This window comes from Bos taurus, chromosome 4 (genome assembly GCF_002263795.3).
Source record: "Bos taurus isolate L1 Dominette 01449 registration number 42190680 breed Hereford chromosome 4, ARS-UCD2.0, whole genome shotgun sequence".
In the NCBI taxonomy this organism is placed as follows: Eukaryota; Metazoa; Chordata; class Mammalia; order Artiodactyla; family Bovidae; genus Bos; species Bos taurus.
In genome coordinates, this window is record NC_037331.1 from 6,456,854 (window position 1) to 6,475,143 (window position 18,290).

An 18,290-nucleotide genomic window follows, 5' to 3' on the forward strand; every position below is an offset into this window, starting at 1 on the left:
ATTCTTGACGACTCACAAAGTTGAGTTTCTTCACGTGCTTCTTGGGCATTCACAATATATTTTGTGAAGTGTTTGCTCAAATCTTTGCTTATATTTTATTGGCATTATTATGAAGTTGTAACAGTTAATTTTTATCACTTTTATAATTTATAAATACTTTCTCTTTGTGGTTTATCTTCTTTAATAGTAGCTTTAAAAATGAAAGTGTTTTAATTTTGATAAAGTTTGTCTCAGTTTTTAATTATGTTCTGTTTTATTGAGACCTGTGTTAGACCTATTTGTCTAACTCAAAGCCACAGAAATTTTCTAACTGGTTAATGGCTACCTATAGTTCTTATTCTTGGGGAAAGTCAGATAGCATAATAATTTGGCGGTGATTGGTTATACTTATTGCAAATAAGCTCTCACTCTTAGTGGCTTAAATTTTCAACCAGTTAGTGACACATTCTGACAAGGAAGTTTTTTCAATGGAGTATAATTTAGAAATATTTTATTTTGCTACTGGTACTTTGTTTTTTTCTGTTTGTGAAATCTATCCAAGATCTTGTATACATTCATTTATGTTATCTTTTCTAAGCTTAATGTGGTTTTAAAGCACCCAAAATTCATTTTTCGTATGGTATGACCTAGAGTCAAGTTCTCTGTTGTTCTTTCTTGTCTTTGTTTTATCTTTGTAAATGTCTTGATATTTGGAAAAGTTAGTTCCCCTACCTTGTTCTTTTTTGTATCAAGATTGTCTAGGCTTCTCTTGATCTTTTGCATCTCCATATAAACCTCAGAATCAGTCTGTCTATTTTCACAAATAGATACGTACTCATAATTTTTAAAAATTCCTTTTAATTTTATAAATTAGCTTGGTAAAAATTGAATACTGAACTCATATTTTGTTTATATTTATTATTCTATATTTTTATGTTTTTATAAATGCCAATTTTATATTTGTGTGTGTGTGTGCTCGGTTGTGTTCAACTCTTCACAACTCCATGGAGTACGTACAGCCTTCCAGGCTCCTCTCTCCTTGGAATTTTCCAGGCAAACATCCTGAAGTGGTTTTCCATTTCCTTCTCTAGAGGATCTTCCCAACCCAGGAATCAGATCTGGGGCTCTTGAGTCACCTGCATTGAAAGTCAGATTCTTTACCACTGAACCACCTGGGAAGCCCTTATTTTACATTTATTTTTTGTTCAGAAATACAAGTTGAACTTTTATATTGAACTTATATCCTGCAACTTTGCTTACATCTAGTATTAATTTCAAAGTCATCATGCATTCATGAATAATGACAGATACACTTAATTACTCCCAGTTTTCATGAACATTGCATGATTACCTTTCTAGCTTCCATGGCTAGTACGTGAAACAATATTGAATATAAGTGTGATGGTGAGAATCTGTGTTTCACTCTTAATCTCAAAGGGAAAACTTTCAACATGCCATCAGTATAATTACTCTAATAACTATAGTTTTTTTGGCCATATCCTGTATGAAATTTAAGAAGTTCATTCCTGCTATTAATTTACCAGCTTACTTTTTAGCCTAGATGAACGCTGTGCTGGTGTGATGTGGTGTGGAGCAGTATTGTACGCTGCACGGTGGTGTGTGCTGGGTGTGGCTTGGCGCTCTGTGTGGTGTGGTACATACAGCAAGTGAGGTACACTACGGTAAGCACAGTGCCGTACCAGCATCACATGTAGGACATGGTGTGGTGTATTAGTACACGGCTACCCTGGTGGAAGGGCTTCCCTGATGGCTCAGTGGGTAGAGAACCTGTGTGCAGTGGAGGAGACAGAGGTGATGCAGCTTCAATCCCTGGGTCAGGGAGACCCCCTGGAGGAGGAAATGGCAACCCATTCCGGTATTCTTGCCTGGGAAACCCCATGCACAGAGGAGTGTGACAGGCTACAGGGTTGCACTGAGTCGGAGACAACTGAGCGACTAAGCGTGCACGCACCCTGGTTGACTGTATCAAACAGAAATTAGAAATCAGCAGGTTACTACAGACCCTTTTAAGAACAGAAAACCAGAAACTAGAAACGCTCCTCAACAGATTTGATGAGTTCAGCACATGCTCTGTACCAAAACCAAACCAGAAAGGAGACCTTCAGGCCAAGCTTACTCATGAAGATGGATGCAGCATCCATCTATCAACACACGACAAACCAAACTGAGCATTCAGCAGTGAGCTGATATTTATAGTAGCAGTGTTAGTACGTCTTAAGTAGTGCAGTTTTTCCTCCAGGCAGGTTTTACGTTTTTCCTTCTATCCTGTTCCCCCTTGTAATGCCTGCCATGAACACTCTTGCTATCTTCAAAGCTGCCTGGAGCTCCCCTGACATGGACGTGGAGACTCGCCTTGTCCATGGTCTGTGGTACTTCCTCAAACACCTGGGTTAATCTGGTCCTGCCACCAGAATGTAAACACCACAAAAGAAGGAGTCCTGCTCACTAAGGACCCAACAGTGGTTGGAACGTGGTAAAATCAAGAAATCAAAATCAAAAAAGGAAAAAACTCCCCCCCCCAAAAAAAATATAAACAAACAACTTAAGCACAGAAAGGAAGGAACCTCAAAAATTGCCTCAATGGTTCCTGAGAAGTCACTTTCCATAAGATAGGAGCTTATCTCCTCCTGGTACTGTTGCCCTGGATGGCGCACAGGCACTGGGGTTTCCCAAAGCACAGAGTGCCTTCTGGAAGCCTGCGTGAGAAGAGACCATGCCATGCTCTGCGGTTATGGAGAAATAAATGCCTACCATCTCCAGCACTCCTCATCCCACTCCCTGTGACGCTGGGTCTTTGCTCCCTGGCCCCGAGCAGCTGCTCTGGCCCCGTGTCTGCTGGGGACCTTAGGGAAGGGTCTCTAGGGTTTGGGAAACTCTTCCTATCAGGGAGGACACGTGTGCACTTTACTTTCTGGAGACAAATCTACCTGACAAGCAGCAAGTTGTGTGCCTAGTGTTTCTGCTATTATTGATTCCATTTTGTCTGCCTCAGTATATTAAAAATCCAAACTCATCTCAGTTCATTTCAGTCGCTCAGTCATGTCCAACTCTTTGTGACTCCATGGACTGCAGCACACCAGACTTTCCTGTCCATCACCAACTCCCAGAGGTTACTCAACTCATGTTGGTTGAGTCGGTGATGCCATCCAACCATCTCATCCTCCATCGTCTCCTTCTCCTCCCACATTCAATCTTTCCCAGCATCAGGGTCATTTGCAATGAGTCAGTTCTTACCATCAGGTGGCCAAAATTTTGGAGTTTCAGGTTCAGCATCAGTCCTTCCAATGAATATTCAGGACTGATTTGCTTTAGGATTGACTAGTTTGATCTCCTGGCAGTCCGAGGGACTCTCAAGAGTCTTCTCTAACACCACAGTTCAAAAGCATCAATTCTTTGGTGCTCAGCTCTCACATCCATACATGACTACTGGAAAAACCATATCTTTGACTAGACAGACCTTTGTTGGCAAAGTAATGTCTCTGCTTTTTAATATGCTGTCTAGGCTGGTCATAGCTTTTCTTCCAAGGAGTAAGCATCTTTTAGTTTCATGGCTGCAGTCACCATCTGCAGTGATTTTGGAGTCCCCCAAAATAAAGTCTTTCACTGTTTCCATTGTTTCCCCATCTATTTGCCATGAGGTGATGGGACCAGATATCATAATCTTAGTTTTTCTGAATGTTGAGTTTTAAGCCAACTTTTTTCACTCTCCTCTTTCACTTTCATCAAGAGGCTCTTTAGTTCTTCTTTGCTTTCTGCCATAAGGGCGGTGTGATCTGCAAATTTGAGGTTATTGATATTTCTCCTGGCAATCTTGATTAGAGCTTGTGCTTCACCCAGCCTGGCATTTCGCATGATGTACTCTGCATATAAGTTAAATAAGCAGGGCGATAATATACAGCCTTAATGTACTCCTTTCCCTATTTGGAACCTGTCTGTTGTTCCATGTCCCATTCTAACTGTTGCTTCCTGACCTGCATACAGATTTCTCTGGAGGCAGGTCTGGTGGTCTGCTATTCCCATCACTTTCAGAATTTTCCAGATTTTTGTGATCCACACAGTCAAAGGCTTTGGCATAGTCAATAAAGCAGAAATAGATGTTTTTCTGGAACTCTCTTGCTTTTTTGATGATCCAATGGATGCTGGCAATATGAAAAAGGCCATTCCTCTGCCTTTTCTAAATCCAGCTGGAATATCTGCAAGTTCACGGCTCACATATTGTTGAAGCCTGGCTTGGGGAATTTTGAGTACTACTTTGCTAGAGTGTGAGATGAGTACAATTGTGCAGTAGTTTGAGCATTCTTTGGCATTGCCTTTCTTTGGGATTGGAATGAAAACTGACCTTTTCCAGTCCTGTGGCCACTGCTGAGTTTTCCAAATTTGCTGGCATATTGAGTGCAGCACTTTCACAGCATCATCTTTCAGGATTTGAAATAGCTCAACTGGAATTCCATCACCTCCACTAGCTTTGTTCGTAGTGATGCTTCCTAAGGCCCACTTGACTTCACATTCCAGGATGTCTGGCTCTAGATGAGTGATCACACCATCGTGGTTATCTGGGTTGTGAAGATCTTTTCTGTACAGTTCTGTGTATTCTTGCCATCTCTTCTTAATCTCTTCTGCTTCTGTTAGGTCCATACCATTTCTGTCCTTTATTGTACCCATCTTTGCATGAAATGTTCCCTTGGTATCTCCAATTTTCTTGAAGAGATCTCTAGTCTTTCCATTCTATTGTTTTCCTCTGTTTCTTTGCTTTGATCACTGAGAAAGGCTTTCTTATTTCTCCTTGTTATTCTTTGGCACTTTGCATTCAGATGGGTTTATCTTTCCTTTTCTCCCAAGTCCCTGTGTGTTGTAAAACTGAATTTGAATTCTTAATTTGAATTCTTCAGTAATGCTGTCTTTCTTTCTGCCCATCTTGCCCTCCTGTGTTCTGAAGCATAATTAATCTGACTCTGGAATTTTGTATTTTCCTCTCTTTTCCTTACACAGATATACACAGATACACTTATTTTAGTGTTATCTACAAAGTGATCAGCTTGTTCCCAAAGGGTACTTTCAAGTTTTCTTTTCTACTCTGGACATTTCACTTAGCCTAATATTGTATTATCTCTTTTTGACAATCATCTAAAAACAGTTACAAAATGATTGTTATTTTTTGTGTCTGAGCACTATTTTGCAGCAGAGAATTTGCGCATAATGACAAGAACAAAACAAAATGGCAATTAGTATATGTATACACACACACACACACACACACATAAGGTCAGGACTCATGTTTGTATAAACTTATTTAACTTGCTTATTATTGGATCATATTGTGTTTATTGGGAAGAAGTCATGCTTAGTTGTTCAGTTGTGGTCTGACTCTTTGTTACCCTTTGGACTGTAGCCCCGCCAGGCTCCTCTGTCCATGGGATTTCCCACGCAAGAATACTGGAATGGGTTGCCATTTTCTTCTCCAGGTGATCTTCCCAATCCAGGGATCAAACCTGGATCATCTCCTGGTTCTCCAGCATTGCAGGTACATTTCCTGCCCGTTGAGCTACTGGGGAAGCCCACTGGGAAGAATATGTGTACCTAAATTATGTTTATTCAAAATGTCAGCTATATGCATCTATAAACAAACCTTTCATCATGGATTTGAATATGGCAAACCACATACGTGTCCTGCAGGGCAATTACTCTCAAGGTGTGGATGGACCAACAGCGTCCATGTCTGCTTCTGAGAAGTGCAGACTCTCAGGTCCACTCCAGACCTACTGAGCAAGGATCTCTGGGGTTGATGCCCATGACACTGTTCTTCTAGGTAAGTTTGAGAACCACTTCTCTGGAGATGTGAATGGTGATTAACACTGGCTATGTCATTCAGGGGCCTCAGATTACAGTTTCCAACTCATAAATCCTCCTCTCTATGCTCTCACCCAGCTCACATTTCTTCTTGCCTTCAAAAAGAAATCACAAAACTAAAACACATTGCCAACCTCATGCTCAAAAGTGACACAAGCTCTAGCACTTTCCTCCATCTACCTGGAACTCCCACAAAACAGGTGGCTCACAGACTGTGTAGTCAGAGGAAAACCTTTTCCAGCCCCCATTCTTACTCTAGCGGGGAGAGGTATTTGCTGAGATTCACTTTTCTCATCTATAAAATGCTGACATCACTTCCTACCACACTGTGTTCATAAAGTTAACATGAGAACTCCAATAAAATGTGGCCTGGTGCTAACTTCCTAACTGGGAGCCATTAAGATACATACAGGAAGTGATAGAATCAGGCATTAGTCCAAATGCCAACTGGGTTTAAGTAGTGGCCTTAGCACACAGCATTCAGCACAGAGCCTGGCACAGGGTATGTGGCTGATGAAGGGCAACCCCACAACGGGGCTTCCCTGGTAGCTCATCTGATAAAGAACCTGCCTGAAATGCAGGAGACCTCGGTTCAATTCCTGGGTCAGGAAGATCTGCTGGAGAAGGGATAGGCTACCCACTCCAGTATTCGTGGGCTTCCCTTGTAGCTCACCCGGTAAAGAATCCACCAACAATGTTGGAGACGTGGGTTCGATCCCTGGGTTGGTAAGACCCACTGGAGAAGGAAAAGGCTATGCACTTCAGTATTCTGGCCTGGAGAATTCCCTGGACTGTATAGTCCACGGGGTAGCAAAGAGTCGGACACAACTGAGTAACTTTCATTTTCAACCCCATGATTTAGTTGCCCAGAAGAAACCCCAGGGAAAGGAAGATGGATCCACTCTACTTGCCTGATTCCTGGCTGCTGGTGGTCACCACTTTCACCACTTTATTCTCCAGAGTCAAATAAGCCATGCTTCCTGCAATCTGTTTAATCAATGTGTTGTCTCCTTCATTTCTCCCATTTTCCAGCTCTATTTGTCCTCAAACATGTCTGACCTCACCCTGACCATCTGGACCACAAGTTTTCTCTTTGTCTGGAAAGATGAGGTCAGTGAAAGAGGAGAGTGAAAAAGTTGGCTTAAAGCTCAACATTCAGAAAATGAAGATCATGGCATCTGGACCAACCTAGACAGCATATTCAAAAGCAGAGACATTAGTTTGCCAACAAAGGTTCGTCTAGTCAAGGCTACGGTTTTTCCAGTGGTCATATATGGATGTGAGAGTTGAACTGTGAAGAAAGCTGAGTGCCGAAGAATTGATGCTTTTGAACTTTGGTGTTGGAGAAGACTCTTGAGAGTCCCTTGGACTGCAAGGAGATCCAACCAGTCCATTCTGAAGGAGATCAGCCCTGGGATTTCTTTGGAAGGAATGATGCTAAAGCTGAAACTCCAGTACTTTGGCCATCTCATGCAAAGAGTTGACTCATTGGAAAAGACTCTGATGTTGGGAGGGATTGGGGGCAGGAGGAGAAGGGGACGACAGAGGATGAGATGGCTGGATGACATCACTGACTCAATGGACATGAGTCTGAGTGAACTCCAGGAGTTGGTGATGGACAGGGAGGCCTGGCGTGCTGCGATTCATGGAGTTGCAAAGAGTCGGACACGACTGAGCAACTGAACTGACTGAACTTTATAGGTGATCTCTTGCATTGCAGGCAGATACTTTACCAACTGAACCACCAGGGGTTAATAGTGTATATGTAAGTGCTTGTCACACTCTGCCATATCGAAAGCACAGAGATGTTAGCTAGGATTTCCTACTAGAAACATTAATTCCAGTAGCTTATCATTAAAATTTTTGTCATCTTTCAATGCTTGAAGCTTTTAAAGTCCTTTTTTTCTTCCCAGACAGCAGGGGAATGTTTATATAAAAATGCAAATTGGTACAAATAAAGACATTAAACTCATAATTTTTGAAAATTTAAGGGGGTAAAAGATGAATTTTCATAGAAATTTATATTTTTCAATAAAGGAGTTTGAAAAAATACCAACCACTTAAATGTTTATGAAACACCAACCTAACTTTCTTGTATCTCCCATTATTAAACTATACATTAAATATTGTCATAAAAAACTAAACAGCAATTTATATTAATGAATACACGACAGTTTGGAAATATATTTACATAATGTGACACAAGTTATATGATATTAAAAGCAAGAACTTTACATCATAAAGTATAAGTATGTTAATAAAGTATTAACATCAAAATATTAATAAAAGTACTTTCATGTCCCACAATAGTATCTCTTCGAAATAGTTAAAAGCAAAGAGAAAACAAGCCATTACCTCATTTGTAATTTCCATTTTCACTTTGATGCAAATAGAAATTCAAGGACACTCTTCATTTTATGTAGCAGGTATTCTGAGTGATGAGAAAAGCATTTGAGAGGGATTTTCTCAATAAGGCAAACAGAGAATCAGATTCAAATAAGAAGACACAAACCACAAGCCAAAGAAGTACCTAGCAAAATGACAGCACCTGTGTTATTTGCTTGGATTTGACAACTGTGTTGATCAACTGTCCTCTGGAATGTGTGGGCTGCTCCCCAGGTGAGAGCTTAGCACCTGGAAGATATGTCCATCTTCCTAATTTACTGATTCACTTATTCCTTCACTTAGGGACATCTCTTTTTTGGATACATTGTGCAGAATGGACTGGGTTCTACAATTCTGGCCTCATGTGTTGACACATGAAGTATGCGGTGGATTAAAAGGGAAATCATTTGTAACATGGTAGATGAAGGAAGTGAAGGGCAGCAGGTACTTTATATTGAGATTTACTGTGTGCTCATCACCATAAGAGAAGCTTTGCCTGCCTAAACTTATTGAATTGCTTCATTATCACCAGGAGTAAACCCAATTGAAGATGTGAAGCTAAGTCTGGAAGACCATTTGATGGTGCCCAGCTCCTAGATTGGAGAAGGCAATGGCACCCCACTCCAGTACTCTTGCCTGGAAAATCCCATGGACGGAGGAGCCTGATAGGCTGCAGTCCGTGGGGTCACTAGGAGTCGGATATGACTGAGTGACTTCACTTTCACTTTTTACTTTCATGCATTGGAGAAGGAAATGGCAACCCACTCTAGTGTTCTTGCCTGGAGAATCCCAGGGACAGGGGAGCCTGGTGGGCTGCCGTCTATGGGGTTGCACAAAGTCGGACACGACTGAAGCGACTTAGCAGCAGCAGCAGCAGCGCCTAGATAAGTGAGAAGGAACTGACAAGGAACTGAAGGCAAATGTCCATTTCTCCAAGGCTTACTTTAGGGTCAGAAAGCAGGTATCCTACTCTCTGATGTCAAACTATACTACAAAGCTACAGTAATCAAATTTGATCTGTTTGATTTGTACTGACACAAAAACAGACTCAGATCAGTGGAACAGAATACAGAGCTCAGATATAAACCCACATCTGGGGACAATTATACTGTTACAAAGGCAGCACTAATACACAATGGAGAAAAGACAGACTCTTCAACAAATTGTGTTGGGGAAACTGGAGCTATATGCAAAAGGATCAAATGGGACTACTCTCTCACACCATGCACAAAAATAAACTCAAAACGGATTGACTTAAATATAAGACCTGAAACCATAAGGACCCTAGAAGAAGACATAGGCAGTATGTTTTTTGACATCAGTTGTTGTAATTTTTTTTTTTTTTTGCTATATCTTCTCAGATAAGGGAACAAAGGCAGAAATAAAGAAATGGGACTGCAAAAAACTAAAAAATTTTGCACCATGAAGGAAACTATCAACAAAATGAAAAGGCCATCTACTATATGGGAGAAGATATTTGCAAATAATATATTCAGTAAGGCATTAATAACCAAAATATGCAACATATACTGGCTTCCCTTGTGGCTCAGGGATAAAGAACCCACCTGCAATGCAAGAGATGCGGGTTTGATCCCTGGGTTGGGAAGATCCCCTGGAGAAACAATAGCTACCCACTCTCATATTCTTGCCTGGAGAATTCCATTGTGGGGAAACAAGAGTTGGACATGACTTAGTGACAAACCACAACATATAGAAAGGACAATAAACGATATCCAAAATACACATAAAGAAAAAAAAAAAGGACCCAAACACCTGGGTTTAAAATAGGCAGAGGTTCTGAACATTTTCCCATGAAAGACATACTAATAGCCAATAGAAACATAAAAAGATGCTCGACACCACTAATCATGAGGAAAATGCAAATCATGCAAATGAAAAGTGACTCTTTGGGGTCACAAAGCATCAAACATGACTGAGCATACACACATATCATCTCATCAGCTTGTCACTGTAAAGATGGTCAGCACACACTAAATTTCTCTATGCCTTTCTGGTCAACTCAACGAGACACAAGGCACACATTCCCAGTTCCTTTCTATGGTAGTCACCGAGGATCGCCTTTACTTGCCTCCTCTGTGTAGGCTCTATTTTCTATGTATTCCTCCTCCTTTTCTATGGCACCTACACTCCAGGAGCTCCTTCAGGTTTGGAGCAAGATAAATGCAGTTTTGGAGATCTTGTCCATCTAAACACATGTATCCCCCTTGACTGATACTTTGGTTGGGAGAAGCCTGGTGGGCTACAGCCCATGGAGTCACAGAGTCGGACACAACTGAGTGACTAACACACACACACACACACACACACACACAGTTGCAAGTAAGAAGTCAGCTGTCTTCAGAAGTTTGAAGTTATTGCTTTTTGCTCTCATGTTCCTGTTGATGAGTCCAAACTTTTCTTTCTACAGAACCTTATGGGATCTTTGTTCCAGGTGTTATATAGTTTCTTAAAGGTATGCCTTCATTTTGGAATATTGACCTGTCCATTTGGAGTGCTTTGTAGACCCTTTCAATCTGCTTTTATAAGGTGTTAAGTCCTGTGGCACTGTTTTGAATTATTCCTCAAAATTTATTTTCCCTTTTGTCTCTCTTAAACTTCTATTATTTAAAAGATGGTGTCCTTTCTTCATTTAAAAACATATTTTCCCATTTCTTTACCATCTCTTTTAGCTTTTGCTTTCTGAGATATTATATCAACCCTATTTTCCAAACCTTCTTTTTAATTTAATTTTTACTGTATTTTTTTTTGTCATGGCTTTAATTTTCAGGGGTTCTTTTTGTCCTTAAAGAGTTATCTTTTTAAAAAATTATGCTATTTAAGTTTTCAAATTTTCCTTCTTATAGTTTTTCATTGCCTTCACATCTCTAGAAAGTTTCCCATTTCTTCCTACTGCTCTTTTCCTAGAAATAGGATATGCTGATATACTGGGAAAATTTGAACGTTCTTCTCTCGAGTAGAGGCGAACAATTTAAAAACTGACGTAATTCTCTGAGCACTGGATGCTAAGAGGTGTTGCTGTCTCTCAACTTCACGTGGGAGAGTTTTGCTGAAGAGTCTCTGGCCTTCTTTGGCAAGCTGACTTCTCCAGAAAGTCCTCAATCTCCTGTGTAGACAGTGTGGTCCAGCTTTTAGTGATCTGGGGCTTGTGTGCAGCACTTATTGTGCATGTGAACTCTTACTCCTGTGATTTAGGTGGGGTAAGACTCCACTCTGCTCCTGGGGTCCCAAGTACAGAAGTCACTTGACTGCCTTCTTCAAAGAACGTGCCATGTATTTGTCAGACTGGGGAAGGATGGTAAATAAAGAGGATGTATTGTGTAAGGGCTTTTATCCATCTTTTCCAAAAATGTCTCAAAACTGTTCCTCTCTATTTTAGGTTACTGATGCTTCCTCCTTGAGTGCTTTAAAATCAGCTGTGGTGAAAATCAGCTCCTTACTTTCCCAGCCAAGGATCTGCTCTGTGCTCTGACTGCCAAGCTAGGTAGGCCTTGTCCTCCCACCTCCCAGTTTCCCAAGATTTAGCTCCTCTCCTGTTGTGGTATCCTCTGCTGTTGGAGAAGACACCAGTCCTATCTTATAGGGACCCTTCTCTACAGTCCACAACATAAGGTTCTGTGTGTCTGTTGTGTGGTAACCACTTGGTGTATATACACTTGTGTATATGGCAGAACAAGACTAATTCAGTGACATATTATTTTATTTAAAATGAAGATAGAGTGAGTTTAACTAGAGAAAATGAGATTGCATTTGTGTACTCAAGGCAATATTAAATCTAGGCTTTGTAAATTAATTTCTGATTGAAGCTTTGCACCTTGAAATATTGTTGGAGTGTGTTTTATATGTGTTTTATGCTTGACTACACTTTAAAAACTACATTTATGAGAAGCTGACATTGCAGCAATTGTATTGGGACTTAAAATACATTGAGAAGCTGAATTTGACTTAAGTAGAAGTTGAAAGGAAAATAGAGACTAAATTTTAATAAGTACTTGTAACAGATGCTGAGAAGATACATCATATTGGCATCCTGATTACCTGAAATGGTACCTAGGACCTTAGGACACAACTGGGTGCTCAATAAAATATTTTTGAAATTTTGGTTCATAATATAATATATAATTCAATAGATGTCAGATTCAAATACAGACACAAGGCTGACTCAGTTGGCCTTTCTTTTCTTCTCTCCTTCTCTCTCATCCTACTTCCTTCTTTCTTGCCTCCCTCTTTCCTTCTTACTTCCTCCCTTTCTCTTTTTTTCTTTCTCTTGGCTTCTTTGTTTATGGCAGATTTAAGTTCACAGCAAAATGGAGGGGTAGGAATAGGAATTTCCCACATACCTCCTGCCCCTATACATACTCAGCCTACCCTGTTATAACATCTTACATCACAGTGATATAACTGTTACACAGTTTATGAACTTACATTGATACATTTGAATACCAAGGTCTGTAGTTTTCATTACAGCTCACTCTTGGTGTATGCTATATGGGTTTGGACAGTTGTATGACAGCATGTATGACCTCACAATTGCACTCATCTCACATGCTAGCAAAGTAATGTTCAAAATTGTCCAAGCTAGGCTTCAACAGTGTGTGAAACAAGAACTTCCAGATGTTCAAGCTGGATTTAGAAAAGACAGAAGAATCAGATCAAATTGCTATTTGATCAAATTGGATTATTAAAAAAGCAAGAGAATTCCAGAAAAACATCTATTTCTGCTTCACTGACTATGCTAAAGACTTTGAGTGGATCACAACAAACTATGGAAAATTCTTCAAGAGATGGATATAAAAGACCACTTTACCTACCTCCTGAGAAACCTTTATGCAGGTCAAGAAACAACAGTTAGAACCAGACAGGGAATAATGGACTGGTTTCAAATTGGGGGCTGTATATTGTTATCCTGCTTATTTAACTTATATGCAGAGTACATCTCGCGAAATGCTGGGCTGGATGAAGCACAAGCTGAAATCAAGATTGCCAGGAGAAATGTCAATAACCCCAGATATGCAGATGACACCATCCGTATAGCAGAAAGCAAAGAGGAACTAAAGAGCCTCTTGATGAGGTTGAAGAGGAGAGTGAAAAAGCTGGCTTAAAACTCAACATTCAGAAAACTAAGATCATGGCATCCAGTCCCATCGCATCATGGCAAATAGATGGGGGAACAATGGAAACAGTGAGAGACTTTATCTTTGTGGGCTCCAAAATCACTGCAGATGGTGATTTCAGCCTTGAAATTAAAAGATGCTTGCTCCTTGAAATAAAAGCTATGACAAATCTAGGCAGCATATTAAAAAGCAGAGACATTACTTTGCCAACAAAGGTCTGTCTAGTCAAAGCTATGGTTTTTCCAGTGGTCATGTATGGATGTGAGAGTTGGACCATAAAGAAGGCTGCACACTGAAGAATTGATACTGTTGAGCTGTGGTGTTAGAGAAGACTCTTGAGAGTCCCGTGGACTGCAAGATCAAACCAGTCCATCCTAAAGGAAATCAATCCTGAATATTCATTGGAAGGACTGATGCTGAAGCTGAAGCTCCAAACTTCTGGCCACTTGATACAAAGATCCAATTCATTGGAAAAGGCCCTGATGCTGTGAAAGATTAAGGGCATGAGGAGAAAGGAATGACAGAGGATGAGATGTTTGGATCACTGATTCAATGGAAATGAATCCGATCAAGCTCTGGGAGATGGTGAAGTACAGGAAAGCCTGGTGTGTTGCAGTCCATGGGACTGCAAGGAGTCAGACATGACTGAGTGAACAACAAATGATGTCATGTATCCATTATTATGGTATTATATAGTACTTCCTGATGTTCAAGCTGGTTTTAGAAAAGGCAGAGGAACCAGAGATCAAACTGCCAACATCAGCTGGATCATGGAAAAAGCAAGAGAGTTCCAGAAAAGCATCTATTTCTGCTTTATTGACTATGCCAAAGCCTTTGACTGTGTGGATCACAATAAACTGTGGAAAATTCTGAAAGAGATGGGAATACCAGACCACCTGATCTGCCTCTTGAGAAATCTGTATGCAGGTCAGGAAGCAACAGTTAGAACTGGACATGGAACAACAGACTGGTTCCAAATAGGAAAAGGAGTTCATCAAGGCTGTATATTGTCACCCTGTTTATTTAACTTCTATGCAGAGTACATCATGAGAAATGCTGGACTGGAAGAAACACAAGCTGGAATCAAGATTGCCAGGAGAAATATCAATAACCTCAGATATGCAGATGACACCACCGTATGACACCACCCTTATAGCAGAAAATGAAGAGGAACTAAAAAGCCTCTTGATGAAAGTGAAAGTGGAGAGTGAAAAAGTTGGCTTAAAGCTCAACATTCAGAAAACGAAGATCATGGCATCCGGTCCCACCACTTCATGGGAAATAGATGGGGAAACAGTGTCAGACTTTATTTTTCTGGGCTCCAAAATCACTACAGATGGTGGCTGCAGCCATGAAATTAAAAGACGTTTACTCCTTGGAAGGAAAGTTATGACCAACCTAGATAGCATATTCAAAAGCAGAGACATTACTTTGCCAACAAAGGTTCGTCTAGTCAAGGCTATGATTTTTCCTGTGGTCATGTATGGATGTGAGTGTTGGACTGTGAAGAAGGCTGAGTGCCGAAGAATTGATGCTTTTGACCTGTGGTGTTGGAGAAGACTCTTGAGAGTCCCTTGGACTGCAAGGAGATCCAACCAGTCCATTCTGAAGGTGATCAGCCCTGGGATTTCTTTGGAAGGAATGATGCTAAAGCTGAAACTCCAGTACTTTGGCCACCTCATGCGAAGAGTTGACTCATTGGAAAAGACTCTGATGCTGGGAGGGATTGGGGGCGGGAGGATAAGGGGACGACAGAGGATGAGATGGCTGGATGGCATCACTGACTCTATGGACATGAGTCTGAGTGAACTCCAGGAGTTGGTGATGGACAGGGAGGCCTGGTGTGCTGCGATTCATGGGGTGGTAAAGAGTCAGACACGACTGAGCAACTGATGTGATCTGAGAGTACTTCCCTCCCCTAAAAGTCCTCTGTTTTCCACTTGTTTACGCTTCCCTTCTACTCACCATGCCCTTGCAATCACTGATCTTTTTACTATCTCCATAATTTTCCTTTTCCAGAATGTCATAAGAGTTGGAATCATATAATATGTAGTGTTTTCAGATTATCTTCTTTCACTTATTAACATGCATTTAAGGTTCTGTCACTTTGTGTAGCTTGATAGCTCATATTCATGTTTAGTTGTGTTTAGTTCAGGCTTCCCTGGTAGCTCATTGCCTGCCAAGCAGAAGAAGCAGGTTCAATGCCCGTATGGAGAGGATCCCCAGGGAAAGAAATGGCAACCCACTCCAGTTTTCTTGCCTGGGAAAGCCCTATGGACAGAGGATCCTGGGGGACTACACACCATGGGGTCGCAAGGGATGGAATGTGATTTAGTGACTAAACAACATGTTTAGCTTTGTAGGAAATTTTCAAATTGTCTCCAAAGTGGCTGTACCATCTTGCATTCCCACCAGCAATGAGAGCTCCTGTTGCTCCACATTCCCAGCATTTGGTGTTGTCAGTGTTTTGGATTTTAAACATTCTAATAGTGTTTAAAATCTCATTGTTGTCTTAACTTGTATTTCCCTGATGGCATGTGATGTGGAGCATTTTTTTCAAATGTTTATTTGTCATCTATCTCTCTTCTTTGCTTGGTTGTCTGACCCTCTTTTTCAGTAGGCTATTCATTTCTTTTTTTTTTTTTTTTCTTTTTCTTCTGGCTCTGTAACTGTTGTTTTTATTTATTTATTTTTCTTAAGAGTTCTTTGTATATTCTGGATAGCATTTCTTTATGTGTCTTTTGCAAAAATTTTCTCCAGTCTCTGGTCTGTCTTCTCATTTTCTTTGTATTGTCTTTCACGGACATTTTAATAAACTCCAGTGTAACAAGCATTTCCCACGTGGATTGTTCTTTTATGGTTGCATCTGAAAAGTCACTACCCATGATGGCCTTTAGATGAAATCTTTTAGACTGTCTCTAGATTTACTCTGATTTTGGTGTAGTCAAATCCAGGCAATTTTTATATCCTCAGGTGAGTCATTTTTGTTTATCCACTTATAAAAATCTAACCAATATCAGTCAATATCTAGATATGATTTTCTCTGAGTCCCTCCAGCATGTCTTTCTTTTTGGTAGTAAATGAAAGCTGAGGACTTGAGATTCTGAATCCCTCATTTTCTATGAAGAGTCAAATAGTCTAATTGTATGAAATTGGACATTAGTCAACATCTCAGAACTTTGGTTTCTTCTCTGTAAATACAAATGATTGAATATGTCTTCCAGAGACTTTTAAGGGTGAATCTAAATGATGTTTAGGAATATATTTTGAGGATTAATCATACAGGAGGACATTAATGAATTGTTCTGCAGCTGATGACCCACAACTTTATTTTCTTAATATGTTTCATGAAGATCACAATTCTACACAGTGTCTCATGGTAATGTAATATATTACTCTCTATTTCTCCTACCTGTTCTTTGTTTTCCCTTCATCTGATATCCTCTTGTTTACTGCACTGGGGAACTTTGGGGCAGCAGGATCTAAAGAAGAAATGGAGTCCAGAAAAATAGAGTATACCTCACTTGTTTTTAAAGACACAATCCCTGTGAAAGTATTACGTTCATTGAACCTGGATGCAATGTGAGCAAAGTGCGTATTTTGATTCTGTGTATGTGTGTCTATTGGTGATAGGGATGCTTTTCATAAGCCTGAGTGGCAGAGTTTTTTTGCTTTTGTTTTTTTTTTTCTGTTCACTCAGTAGAGAGACTTCAAGCATATTTCCTTGACTCTTTCTGGGAAGAGACAGGCGGCTTGTTGCTCCCTTCTGAGGCTCTCTGGCTGCCTCTCCATCTCTTGTTTGCTTCCTGAGCTCTGCCCACACTTGTGAAAAGACCATTTTCTTTACACGTCTTCAGCATCTCTAACACAGTAAAAAGACCATGATGGGCTTCAAATCCTATATTTTCCCCTGCCTTCCTAATATTTACTAAGTTATAGGGATGGGAAAAACGATTCCACCAGTAATTAACATTAATATGTCACCAAACTATAAGGCAAGGTTTATCGTTAGTGTTTACATGAGTTGAAGGTAACAAAATGTGTTGTATAAATACATTTGTGATTCCAACTCTATACTCACTCCATATATAGAAGAATATGGATAGCATGGGATATTGTGATGGCTAAATAAACAAAAAATCATTTCACACCATCTAGTTCCATATCCGAGGCATATTATTTGCTGAGTAAATGATAGGTGCTCTTTCTTGAAGTTGACTTTGTGATATGTAATTTATTGTCCATCTGAAGAAAAGTGAGTCGCATCTATTTCCTTAGTAAAGTGGCCTGGAAATGGTTCCATGGCCTGGATGCAGGTGGACTTGGATTTCCCCTCCAATGCTGGGGTGATATGAGACCAGAAAACAGGTGGTCAGCTGCATTAGCCTTTACTTGGGTGCTGACACCTTTGATCCCCTCCATTATTTATCTTCAGGGCTGGGTTGATGTAGTGAGCCTCTGGGAGAGCTATCTAAAAGAGTTTCCTGGACATGCCGATGTGTACCTGTGTGTCCCCATTCATATGTAAAGTATGATATGACATCCGCTAATGACAGCACTGTGTATGAAATGCGAGTAACAATAAAATTAGTGACATTTCCTAAATAAGAGGAAGCCAGGCATGTGGTACACTGTCTACAGCACAGCACTGAATGTGGCTCTGTAAGATGTGAGTCATCTTCCCAGGGCTCTGTGTCAGCAGCTCTGTGACAGTAAGACCTTTCACAGAGGCATCACAGATGCTGACTTCCTGACAAGTTCACTGACTCTTCTCAGTTAGGGCTTGTGAGGTCCATACACTTTTCAAAATGAAAAGTGTGGGCGTGAAATCCACCCCTAGCATCAAAGAAGTTCCCATTTTATTCCAAAGTGCAGTCCTCTAGCAGTATGTTCTTGAGAAACCACAGGATGTTGTGATAATCATCT

The 18,290-nt window shown here is 40.4% G+C and overlaps 1 long non-coding RNA gene across 1 annotated transcript; it reads right to left on the reverse strand.

Annotated features, from left to right (window-relative positions):
* Positions 1-6,568: 6,568 nt before the first annotated feature.
* On the reverse strand, positions 6,569-12,745 carry LOC132345061 (uncharacterized). Its single transcript, XR_009494164.1, has 3 exons — positions 12,676-12,745; positions 8,203-8,278; positions 6,569-6,944 (listed from the first exon to the last, which is right to left on the reverse strand). It is a non-coding gene; the product is annotated as an uncharacterized lncRNA (long non-coding RNA).
* Between the last annotated feature and the right edge of the window lie 5,545 nt (positions 12,746-18,290).